General features: G+C 33.5%; 1 long non-coding RNA gene across 1 annotated transcript; it reads left to right on the top strand.

The window, feature by feature from the left end:
* Positions 1 to 298: 298 nt before the first annotated feature.
* LOC107260823 lies at positions 299 to 1270 on the top strand. Its single transcript, XR_001534817.3, has 2 exons — positions 299 to 479; positions 778 to 1270. It is a non-coding gene; the product is annotated as an uncharacterized LOC107260823 (long non-coding RNA).
* The last annotated feature ends 10164 nt before the right edge of the window (positions 1271 to 11434 follow it).

Raw genomic sequence — 11434 nt, 5'->3', positions numbered from 1 at the left:
ATTTTATCATATATTGTGATTTTATTATTTGTATGAATCATATTATTTAGTCTATTAATTAAATGGATTTTAATAATTATACATTATAAGTATATTTTAATATTATTTATATTATTTATTTTTATAATATATTTTATTTATTCATTTATTATTTTATTTATGTTATTTCAAAATTTTTATATTTGTTTTTATTAATATATATATATATATATATATATAATATATAATATAATTATACAACAAAATACTGCATATTTAAGCAAGATAGCGACCACATATTAATGAAACGGCTAGCAGTACTATCGTTTTGGCGTTGGTTGCGATCACATTGGCTACCACAATGTGTGGTCGCTAAACGTGCAGTAATATTGACAAAAAATTCCCTTCTCGTTCCTTATTCCAATCAAACAAGAACCCTAGATTCCCAATTAAAGTCACAACACCGCCACACACCAAAAACGGTGCTGCCCTTCGCCTTTGTAAGCTTGACGTCTCTTCCCTCTCTCTTCAAATAAGTTTGCATCACTCTTTATCTTCGTCTCTCTCTATCTCTCATCATTCACGAAATGTTCAATGATTGTCCCGATTCTGTGTTGGCTTTTTTGCTTCGTTAAACTTCATCCATTATTTAATTGCATTTTTGCTTCATTAAACATCATTCATTGTGTAATTGCTTTTCTGCTTCATTACTTTTATTCTTCATTCTTCGAATTATCTTTTCCGAATTGTTTCCAACGTTTGATTTAATTGTAAATTAGCTTTTACTTTTTTTGTCAGTGTGTTTTGTGACCAGGAAAATCATTGAGCTTGTTTGTTCATTTGGAAGAGTTCTCAATTTTTGGTGGAAGAGGACCCGATCTCATCTGCATATGTAAAAAGGTAATTACGATGTTATACATTTGGGTTTTAAATTAATCAAAAGGTGCAAAGTGAATAGAGCGGCAGCCATTTGGGTTGAGGAGTTGATGCATGTTATGGTTGCTGGTGATGGAGTTTGTGTTAGCAAACACACGGAGAAGGGGGTGAAAAATTCTAGAGCTAGTTAACATGGGACACTGTAAACTAAATGCAGAGCAACGATTTCTCAAATAACTGGATATTGTATTCAATTAATTGGTATGAGCACTGACTGCATATATATACACCATCAGATGTCAACATTCCCTCTAATGAAGTTGACCTCGCTAATGGGATTCATTAGCAAGATAAGATAATTTTGGCTTTCTAGATTTAATCTAGATGTTTAATATCAAGAAAACTTTAAGTAGCATTGACATTTTTCTGTTTATGATGAGTGATGATTGCAGCATCAAAACTTGCTATCTCTACTTATGCCTTTACTAGGAAAAATGAACCATATTAGTTATTTCACTTGGAATCCATTGTTTTTCTTGTTACGTTTAAAGTAGTTGTAAACAAAAAATGCAAATAAGCTAGCGGGTAAGTGCATGAAATCTACAATCAGGCGTGGGGTTGTACACTGCCTGCAAAGTTGGTAGAGCACTACAAATAGAAGCTATACACTTTGAATAAAAAACTGGAAAGAAAAGATACCCAATTAAGACAAATCCACGACATAATTTACTCAGCTGAGAGATAACATCAATGTCAATATTTTGCAGTACACATTTTGAATTCAGCTGATCACCTAAAAAGGTCATAGATAGGTAGGAGATTGAATGCAAGTTCCAAGGGGATGAATTAACTAATTTTATTGATTGATTCACCGTGCTGCCCCATAAATCTCTTTGTGTATCTATGGCTTTTTAATCAAAGTTCATCTTTAAAGGTTTAGGATTTGTACAAAACCTAGCTTACTTTAAATTGGGCTTTGTTATTCTAAATGGACTTTAATTATATAAGAACTAATCAATGGATAATAAACTCATCACAGGCCTATTAGCTCTTAATTAATTCACCTTTAAATAGGCCCAACATATATGAGCTTAAGCCCAATGTTTAAAGTCTCATTTTAATCCTCACTTAAAGCCTATTTGTATGTGACCCAAAAGGCTCCTAACATATTGGTAATGAATATGAATTATGAATTAAACTCTTTTAATTTAATATTAATTCTCTAATTTAACTTAATCTATATTTATATATCAAGATTAATATCTATTAATGCATCATGGCCATCCAAATGTATAGGAATAATTAAAGTGTTTTAATCAACCTTTGCAGTGAAAAATCTTACAATGTAATTCAATCCTTTCATTGTACTTTATCCCAATTGATTCATAGAGTATAGATGTAAATGTCAACTTTATAATTGAACTAATCATATTTGTTCTTGGTAATTGCATATAATATTTTGAATAAGATCTATGAAACACTTTTCAGAATCTTGATTGGTACAACACTGGCCAAGGATTTTCATGTTAATGTATATCAAGTATCATCAGAATAAGATCCCATGACATATTACCTTGAGCAATGAATTCTTTATTGATAACTTATTATCTTCATATGACTTTTATTATACCTAATGACTATCTCTTTAGCAATCTGTGATTAGGAGGACATAAGATAGTATCAAAGTATAGCAATCCTTAGATAAGATAATATATTGTTATCTTAAGTCTAAGGATCATGTCTTATATGATTATTACAAGAGTATTTTCCACAGACACTTGGGGTAAATTTCATATGGACTACTCAGCGAGGTCATGTTCAATGAACTTGTTCTTGTAACAAGCACCCATATGCTTATCTCGAAATCCATATTCCTGAATGTTATGAGACAGATTGCTTACTTTACAAGTCAGTTATTACACATTATGGTAGTCCCGATTGTTTGATCAATATCCAACGATCAATATCTATTTCTTGATCAGACATCAACTATGGACAGTTTAGTAATGTATGTAATGAGAATATCATTAGTACAAACTCGCTTTTAATTTCTCTTACATTGTGTTTACATTTCATGGTATTCATCTCTAACGGTTTGGATTATTCTTTGATAATACCATGACTACTTATACCTTTAAGAGTTGAATAATGCCTTTAGAATAATTGTATGTCATCAATTATGATGTGTAAATTAACATAGATCAACTGACAACTCCTTTATCTTTAGGGCATATACTCTAACATTTGCTTTGATACCACTTGTTTTCCCTTATGAACTAAGAAAGGGGATTGAATTGGTGAATGTAAGAATGCTGACTAATTTAAGATTTTGGTAAAAGAGTAGGGTATAACAGAGAACACATAAGGTTTATAGTGGTTCAGCTATTAACCAACCCTACATCTACTCTGCTGACTAATTTAAGATTTTGGTAAAAGAGTAGGGTATAACAGAGAACACATAAGGTTTATAGTGGTTCAGCTATTAACCAACCCTACATCTACTCCCCTGTCTCGAATTAGGTATTCCACTATATATTTACATAATTACAATGGAGTTTTTCGAAACTCACTTTCAACTTAGTGTTTAGGGCTTAAATGAAACCTTCACACTTATGCTCCTTTTGGCTAACACAAAACCCTCACAAGAGTCTTACCTAGGCTAACTCTTAAATCCAATCCAAGTTTTTTCACTGACACTCACAAGAGCTATTCAAGCTCTTACAATAATAAAAAACTCTTGATGTCATAAGAAAGTAAATGTAAGAAGAGTAGAAATTGAAGCATAATTAATGTAAGCTTTAGGAGGTTATTGACTAACCATTTAAGGCTATTTAAGGTGATATTTATACTATGAAAATCTCAAAGAGCTGTTATACTCATAATCAAGAACAACTCTTTTTTTGCTTCAAATGGTGCATTAAATGCACTATCATAGTGCAAATCGCGATCGCTTCTTCCATCACTGTCATGAATCTTAAAATATCCCCAATGGTTATCTGACGTGGTAAACGAAGATTAGCTGCTTCAAATTTGTCCATTAGCACTTTCTACTTCAAATTTGTCCACTAGTGGTTTGCAACTATCATAAGACAACATAAAGATCACGATTACGATGTGTGGGTAACAATTGCGATTTTAGGCTTTAAAACTCCAAGGACTACTGCCTCAAAATCATGGTCGCGCTTCTTAAGCAGACTGACTTTTGAGAGAATTTGTTTAACCCCCTATAGAAGCACACTTGATAAATCATTATTATTAGACGCAATTTGAGTGTCAAGATCAAAACTAAAGACTTTAGCCTTATGATAAAACAACTAGGCTAACATCTTTTATTCATTTTTGTATTCCGTGATAATTAATGGAAAATGTGTGATTGATGGTGTCATTGATAATTAAGATGAACTAACATAGACAATAGGCTTAAAATCTTACTTTTGCAATTAATTAGAAAAAATTAGTAAATTGGGTAACTTAATTAAAATTAGACCAGACTTGGGAGATTTTTGCTATTGAAAATTTGACCCATTTAGTCTATATGCTAAAATATGACTAGGACATGCAAATGATAGTCCATTTAGGCTAAAGGATGGTATACTTGGCCCAAACTAATAAAATTGGGCTATAACTAGTTAGCTAATTGCATGAAAAGTAAATTGTCCATTTAGGCTAAAGATGGTAAGGTTGGGCTAGATTAAATAAAACTAGGCTAGAACCAGGTGGATCTTTGCCACGTTATATTGTTTGTGTGTAGTATATTATGCCATGCTGTATTTATAAGGAATAAATTATTAATTAATAAAATTAAAGGTAAAAATATAAAATTAGGGAGTTAGTTTCTGAATTCGTCTCGAGTGTGGTGGTACTTCCCTAAGGAATCTAGTTATGCCACAAGTAGAAAAATTGTCCTTATGATTACCCAGGTGGCGACTCACTTCTTCGCGCCAGTCTTAGTGATTGGTTAGTGTATTCCCAATTAGGTGGCAAAGCCTTACAGTGTTGTGGTCGCTAGTACACTTGGGTACGTGTCTGAACTCGCGGCCCATACTTTTGATTATGCAAACCTACTCAATAAGTGTTGGTGGCACCAGTGGGGTTGTAGGTGCATTATAGTGATAATTTTGTCGGATGATCATGTTGATCATATTCACTAGGGAAGTCATATGATCTTTTAAGGAAGCTAGTTCTGATACTTGAGAAGGCAGAAAGTTCTTCCCTAATTTGCTTATCATCATGAGAGCCTGAGGATCCTATTATTGTCATTTTAGAATTTCTTTGCAATCGCCTCCTGGTCTAATCCAAGCAATTATGCCTAGTGATGAAAAAGGTTAGCATGATGCATGTATGTTATGCTATGCATGAGATGCATGATTCACAAGTAAAAGCAAGTTACAAGAAAAACAAATATACATAAAAGAAGCACAACCTTCTAACCTTATTGCTCCTTCATGCGTGTTCATGGTGTAGTATGATCTTTCTTAGAAGTTTTAGTCTTAGTTTAACTATCAATAATGGATAGTTAAAACCCGATGAAGCACTCATAACTCACCTCATGATTTGGGCGTAAATTAGCAAAACTGGTGAAACCTTTTAAAAACTAGATTTATTCCCAGATCTTGAAGGTTCAGACAAGGGTAAAATACACTGTAGGAGTCACATTGTTAACCTTATAGCCTTACCTTAAATTCCCAATGACTTGTTACATATAGGACATGATTATAATTTCAAGTGTAGACTTATAATAAAGGGACTATGAGGTGTGGCTATGGATATCCTATATACGTCGCCTCTGATTCAAGTGGAATATGGATATCCTGTATCCCAATGCCATACAGGCTAAATAGAGTAAAAGATGCGAGGAATGCAATGTAGGTCTAAGTTACCAAAAATAAAACTAAGCAATTTTATAAATTCTTTGGAACTAACTTCTATATCTCTAGTTGAGTCGCCAGTTTGAGCGAGGGGCTCCTGTTGATGGTCAGAGCGATATCAAGCCCTAGAGCTGTTGGGCAAAAGGGGAAAACATGTTTTGCCGCCGCCTTTAGGAGTACGAGATGCTATCACACAGATAGATCCTAGAGAAGACTGGAGTTTCCACCTAGGTAACTAATTGCAGGAAAATATAATATGGATTTAGGCAGGGGTTCGATTTCTTATAGAGAGCCCAACAACCTTCACTAGTTTCATAGAGATTTGGATTCATAATTTAGGTACGAATTGAGAAGGTTTTATGCACCCCAATCCACTTGGACATTGCTCCATCCTCTACTTGAATTTATAGAATCCATTAGTTTTATAGATGTTAACTTAGTCGATCCTAATTTTTAACCTTGTTTTATTTCATGCAACCAATTTATCTGTCTTAGCATGTGAGGTGAGATCGGAAAGCTGTAAAGCATGATTGCACCTTTCTAGGTTCGTTTTTATCTTTAAGCTTGCAAGGTAATTAGAAAAGTATACATATACTCTTAATTTTTACCATATTTTAATCCTTTAAACATGTGGGTTGATTTTTGCATTGACATAAATAAAGAATCGGGACGTTTAAAGGAAATTATAAGTACAAACCAATAAATAAGTAAAAATGTCAAATTCATCTTGGTCTAATAATTACATAAAGACCATCTTGGTCTAATAATTATGTGTTGGGCCTCTCAGGATAACCTTAACCCTGCATTTATAAAGAAGGAAGAGTTAGCCTACAAAAATACAGTAAAACAATGCAAAAGTAAATCATGCGTGAGAGTAAGACATGCGTATTTACCTCAAGGCGCACATTCATATGGTTAAGGACATTTGTCTTTAGCCTTCAATTGTATAATTAAATCTTATCTACAGTTTCTATCAAGATTAGAGTCATTGAGATTCTTTGGAATACATTTTCATACACATATTAAAGATAAAGCATAAAATGAAATGGAAATCACATCATTAACAAACTTTAAGCTCTTTATACCTGTGTTATTAGCCTTACGAGCAGAGTAACACAGTCTCTAGTTCATGAGGCTATAACCTTAAATGATTTTGTTCGCCCTTATGAACTAAAGGGGGGGGGGGGGGTTAAATTGGTGAATGGAAGACTGATGACAACTTAAAATTTTAAAGAATTACAAGAATTAGAGAAGAAAGAACATAATATTTATAGTGGTTCGGGTATTAACAAACCCTACATCCACTTTCTAATATCCAAATAGGTGTTTCACTAACATGTCACATAATATAATGCAGTTTTATACAAGCTCACTCCCAACTTAGTGTTTAGGGCTCACACCTAACCTTATACTTTTGTTTAAGGCTCACACACAACCTTACAAGAGTGATTCCTAAATGCTAACTCTTAAACCCAACCCAAGTATTTAAGCTAATACTCAAACCTTTACAAGAGCATTCAAAGCTCTATAACAACCTTTACAAGGTTTAGATGCACACAAATTAATCAAAGAGGCGTGAAAATGTTAAATAATAAAATTGGCACAATTGAAGTTTGCTGATTAACTATAAATATCCACTGAATGAGAGTAAGACATGCGTATTAAATATAGCATGAGCCCATTAATTAATATTAAATATAGCATATTTGCTTGCATATTAATATTCTAAGTGAGTCCATTAATTAATATTAAATATAGCATGAGCCCATTAAGTCCATGTGGATTCTAACTTAGGCCAAATTACCAATTTTTAACCTAATGGATTATAGTTTACATGCAAAGCCTAATTTTAGCCTATTTCTAGGTGTTCAATTTTAATTTTCAATCAAACATTAAATATTTGTCGTTCATTCACATAATAAAATAAAAATAAAGCAAAAAATAAAGGAAAGCAGTAAACATAAATTATTACAATCTTTCCTATAACTAATGAGCTTAAAAAAATCTAAGTCTAGAAAAGGGTAACAATGACATTAGGGCTCAAAAATCTTGAAATATGATGAATTTGGGTGAACAACTGATTGGGTGACCTCACAAAGCCGGTCAGCTCAACCTATAGTCGATCGACTGTCCATTGAGCCTATCGGCTTTACATGTCTATAATGGTCGATTTGCTTTGATTTTTGTACTCTACCGCTCAAAACTCAATTTATATGCATAAAAACACATCAAACATGAAATAGTACATGTATAAGTCACAAAATAAAGAATAAAACAACTAATTTTAAAGCAAGAAAACATAAAATGACCGAAAAGCAAACTTACAGTAGACAAGGCTTCTTTTCATGGCAATTTTCTAAAACTAATCATATGAATCTAATAAACTATATCTAATCATTCAAAATATGCATATTATCATCAAGGCAAAGCAATCCTAGCATGTTAACTGATCGGCTAATTGTGTTAGCTACAATCTAAGGCAGTGTACTTATCGATGCAGTCTAGCACTAATGGCGAGTATCAAGGTCGTATTCCTCGGGAAAGTGAAAGCCCAGAGTTACTTCTTTGTTTTTTGTTATATTAACCTAAGATGAATGATGAATAATTTCTAAACTAACTAATAGCTACAAGCTAAGTTCTAAGGGAGATGCAGGAATGAATGGATAAATGAAATAACCAAGACAAGAAAGCAAACCCAAAGGGAACCTAAATTAGTTGGTGATCAAACAAAAGAAAAAGGATTGATGAATCCAATTATGCTACCCATGGATGAATTCTTAACTGAATTCGATTTCTCTCTCGAGATAACCGAATTCCTAAACCTAATAACCTAAAGTTGGAATCTCTTCCTAACGATTGATTCTTAAATTTGCATTAAGCTTTAATCCGCCTCTATTAAGCTTTGTTAATTCTTAATCCAGCTAATTAATTATCCTTATCTCTAAGTGATTATTAACGAGTTCTTGCTATTCAAAATTCCATTGCCAAATGGACTTCTCAATCACACAAAGCAATCTAAACACCACAATTCACAACGTCTCATTAATAATGCTATCTTATTAATACTGAAAGCAAGAAGAATACAAAACCAACTCAAACAATCCAATAATATAATATTAAGCCAACATAGTAAAGAAATCCCAATGGATTTAATCAGTCTAGCTAAACATGTTCATGTTTAAAACAATCTAGGAAATCAATTACAATGAAAGAATAATGAAAATAAAACGTGTACACCCTTTTCTCTCGAATTGGATGAACAACTCCAAATCTGGATCTACACTTTGATTAATATCTCAAATTGCCTCTTGAATTGCTCCACTACTATTTTGCACTCGGAACCTTGCGATTCCGAGATTCTTCCTCCCTGCAACTCTCTCTCGCACTCAATACTGTGCAAAAATCGAACCAACTGCCAGGGCTCTATGTTACTCCTTCCTCGTCTTTTTCTTTAAAAAAATTCATTTTCCTTATATATTTTGTTTCAGCATGGTGGTCAAGTGTCTTGGTTAATGCACGGCCGAGTTCTAGCCGTCTTTTGGATCTCACCAAATAGGTTTTCACCATGGCCGTGCCCCCACCGGTGCTGGCCACCACGGCCCGTGTTAGAGGCCGTGGTGGCTACGGAAACCGTGCCCAAAGTGCCATGTTTTGAAGACCAAGTTTCGATGGTTGGTCACGGCTAGAGTCCATGCCGTGGTGATCAGCACGGCTTGGACCTAGGTCGTGCTCAATGTGTGCAACGCGAGCTCTTATCCGATCTTGATGAATTCTCGTCCATTTCCACACGTATTGATCTATAATTGCTTAAACACCGATGACGGTCCTATAAATGCTCCTGAAATGCAAAAGAAGACAAAACACGGGTGATCTGGGAATAAAAGCACAATAATTGCTAAGAACATACTCAATAATATGCAAGCAAATATGTGTAAAATTATGCACATCATTAACCTACTCATATAATCATCAGATTCAAAATCTAAGAAAAAGCATGTTATCTGTTTCAAAACCCAGCAAGCATGCATATCATGTAAACATGTAGGATATCTAAAATCTTAGATCTAAGCATATAAAACATGTAGAAGATTATTTAAAGCAATCATAGATAAACCCTAGCATGATTCTGATAATATTAAATTATAAAAATAGGGTAAAGAAGATGTTGATGATGCTTTATTTAGGAACCTTCAGGTTGTCACCATATTGTGCAGATCCTTGAATCTCAAGTGATAAGGAGGAGGTAGAATCAAATATGGGGTAAGAATCTAGAGTGTTTTTAGGGTTTGTTTATGTATTTGATCTTTGAAAGTTGTACTACCTTTGAAAATATCTTCTATCGTTCTATGGAAGTTACCAAAAATAATACTCTATAGTGTTGTGAACCTCTCTTAATTACTATTAATTTCTAACCCTAAACTCAATAGCCTCTATTTCTATTTATAGAAGAAGGAATTAGGAAACCTAGAGAGCCTTTTTAATTCTAATAATATTGATAATTGAAAAGAATTTATTTTAGACTTATTAGGGTGTTTTGTTGATAAATACTAAATAAGTTATTAAAAACCATTTTAAGTTTGAATTATTATCAATAAAAGGTTCTAGAAGGTGTATTTTCACTAATTTTGGTAATTTTGAATAGAAAAGAACACACACAAAATGACGTCAAATATCAAAATTGGGACCAATCGAGACCCTATAGAGCCAATCTGCTCTACATAAGGCCAACCAACTCTATGTTGAGCCGATCAGCTCTTTGCACAGCCGATTTGGCTATACCTAGGGTCGATTGGCTCTAGGGGCCAAAAGTATTGAAAACTTGTACATTTTAGTCCCTAAATCTTTAAAATATGCAATTTCACTCTTCAAACTAATTTTTTCTATCAATTTAATCCAAATTAGTTTCAGAAAATAATTTTGGTTCAATTATTTACAACTTTAATTGGGATTCGACCGTCCTCAACCTTTCGAGACTCGAGAAAAGTAGTAGCTTTTATCATCGGATTTTTCATAATTGCCTCTATATCTAGATTTGGAAAACTAGTGCTTACAATATTTATATCCCTTTAAAGCTAAAGACTCGTTACAAATAGAGTATAGGCCATACACTTGCTTAAAACTCTAGATAGTGCATTAAATGCACTATTAGAGTACAACCATCAACGCTACACCTGAATTGTGCTCGCAACTAGGATTTCACGGTCCAGGTGGTTGTGTTACGATCACGATACTTAAAGGTATAATCCACATGGCATTCCGTGATTTGCCATATCAGAGATAACCATTGGCGGTCTTTCTAATAGGTATGAACATTGAGATCACGATCTATCCAAAATAAAGGATATAAGATAGAGAGCTGGATCACGGTTACTATGGTGGCTGTTATCTTTATTGCCTTCATTTTTCCATTTCTCGTGGTTGATGATTTTGCTCACTATCGCATTCTAGCCTCTACTGTAATGGTTACATAAATATGAATGTTCCGATCTCGACATGCTAATGGCGGTCACCATTTACGAGGCAAAAGTGGAAATATGATCTTTCTAAGGTAGAATGACTTCCTTCAAAAGGGACATTTAAAAGCCAATATTAGAACCACTCAATTTAATTGTCAAGGTCAAATCAAGAGTGCCTATGGTCATTAGGCTATCAGATTCTATGACTTTTGACATTTTCCATCATAAGACTCATGGAACAATGGAACATCATCA

Source organism: Ricinus communis, chromosome 7 (genome assembly GCF_019578655.1).
Source record: "Ricinus communis isolate WT05 ecotype wild-type chromosome 7, ASM1957865v1, whole genome shotgun sequence".
Taxonomy (NCBI): Eukaryota; Viridiplantae; Streptophyta; class Magnoliopsida; order Malpighiales; family Euphorbiaceae; genus Ricinus; species Ricinus communis.
The sequence above is the reverse complement of the archived record's forward strand: the minus strand, read 5'-3'. Positions and strand labels throughout refer to the sequence as shown.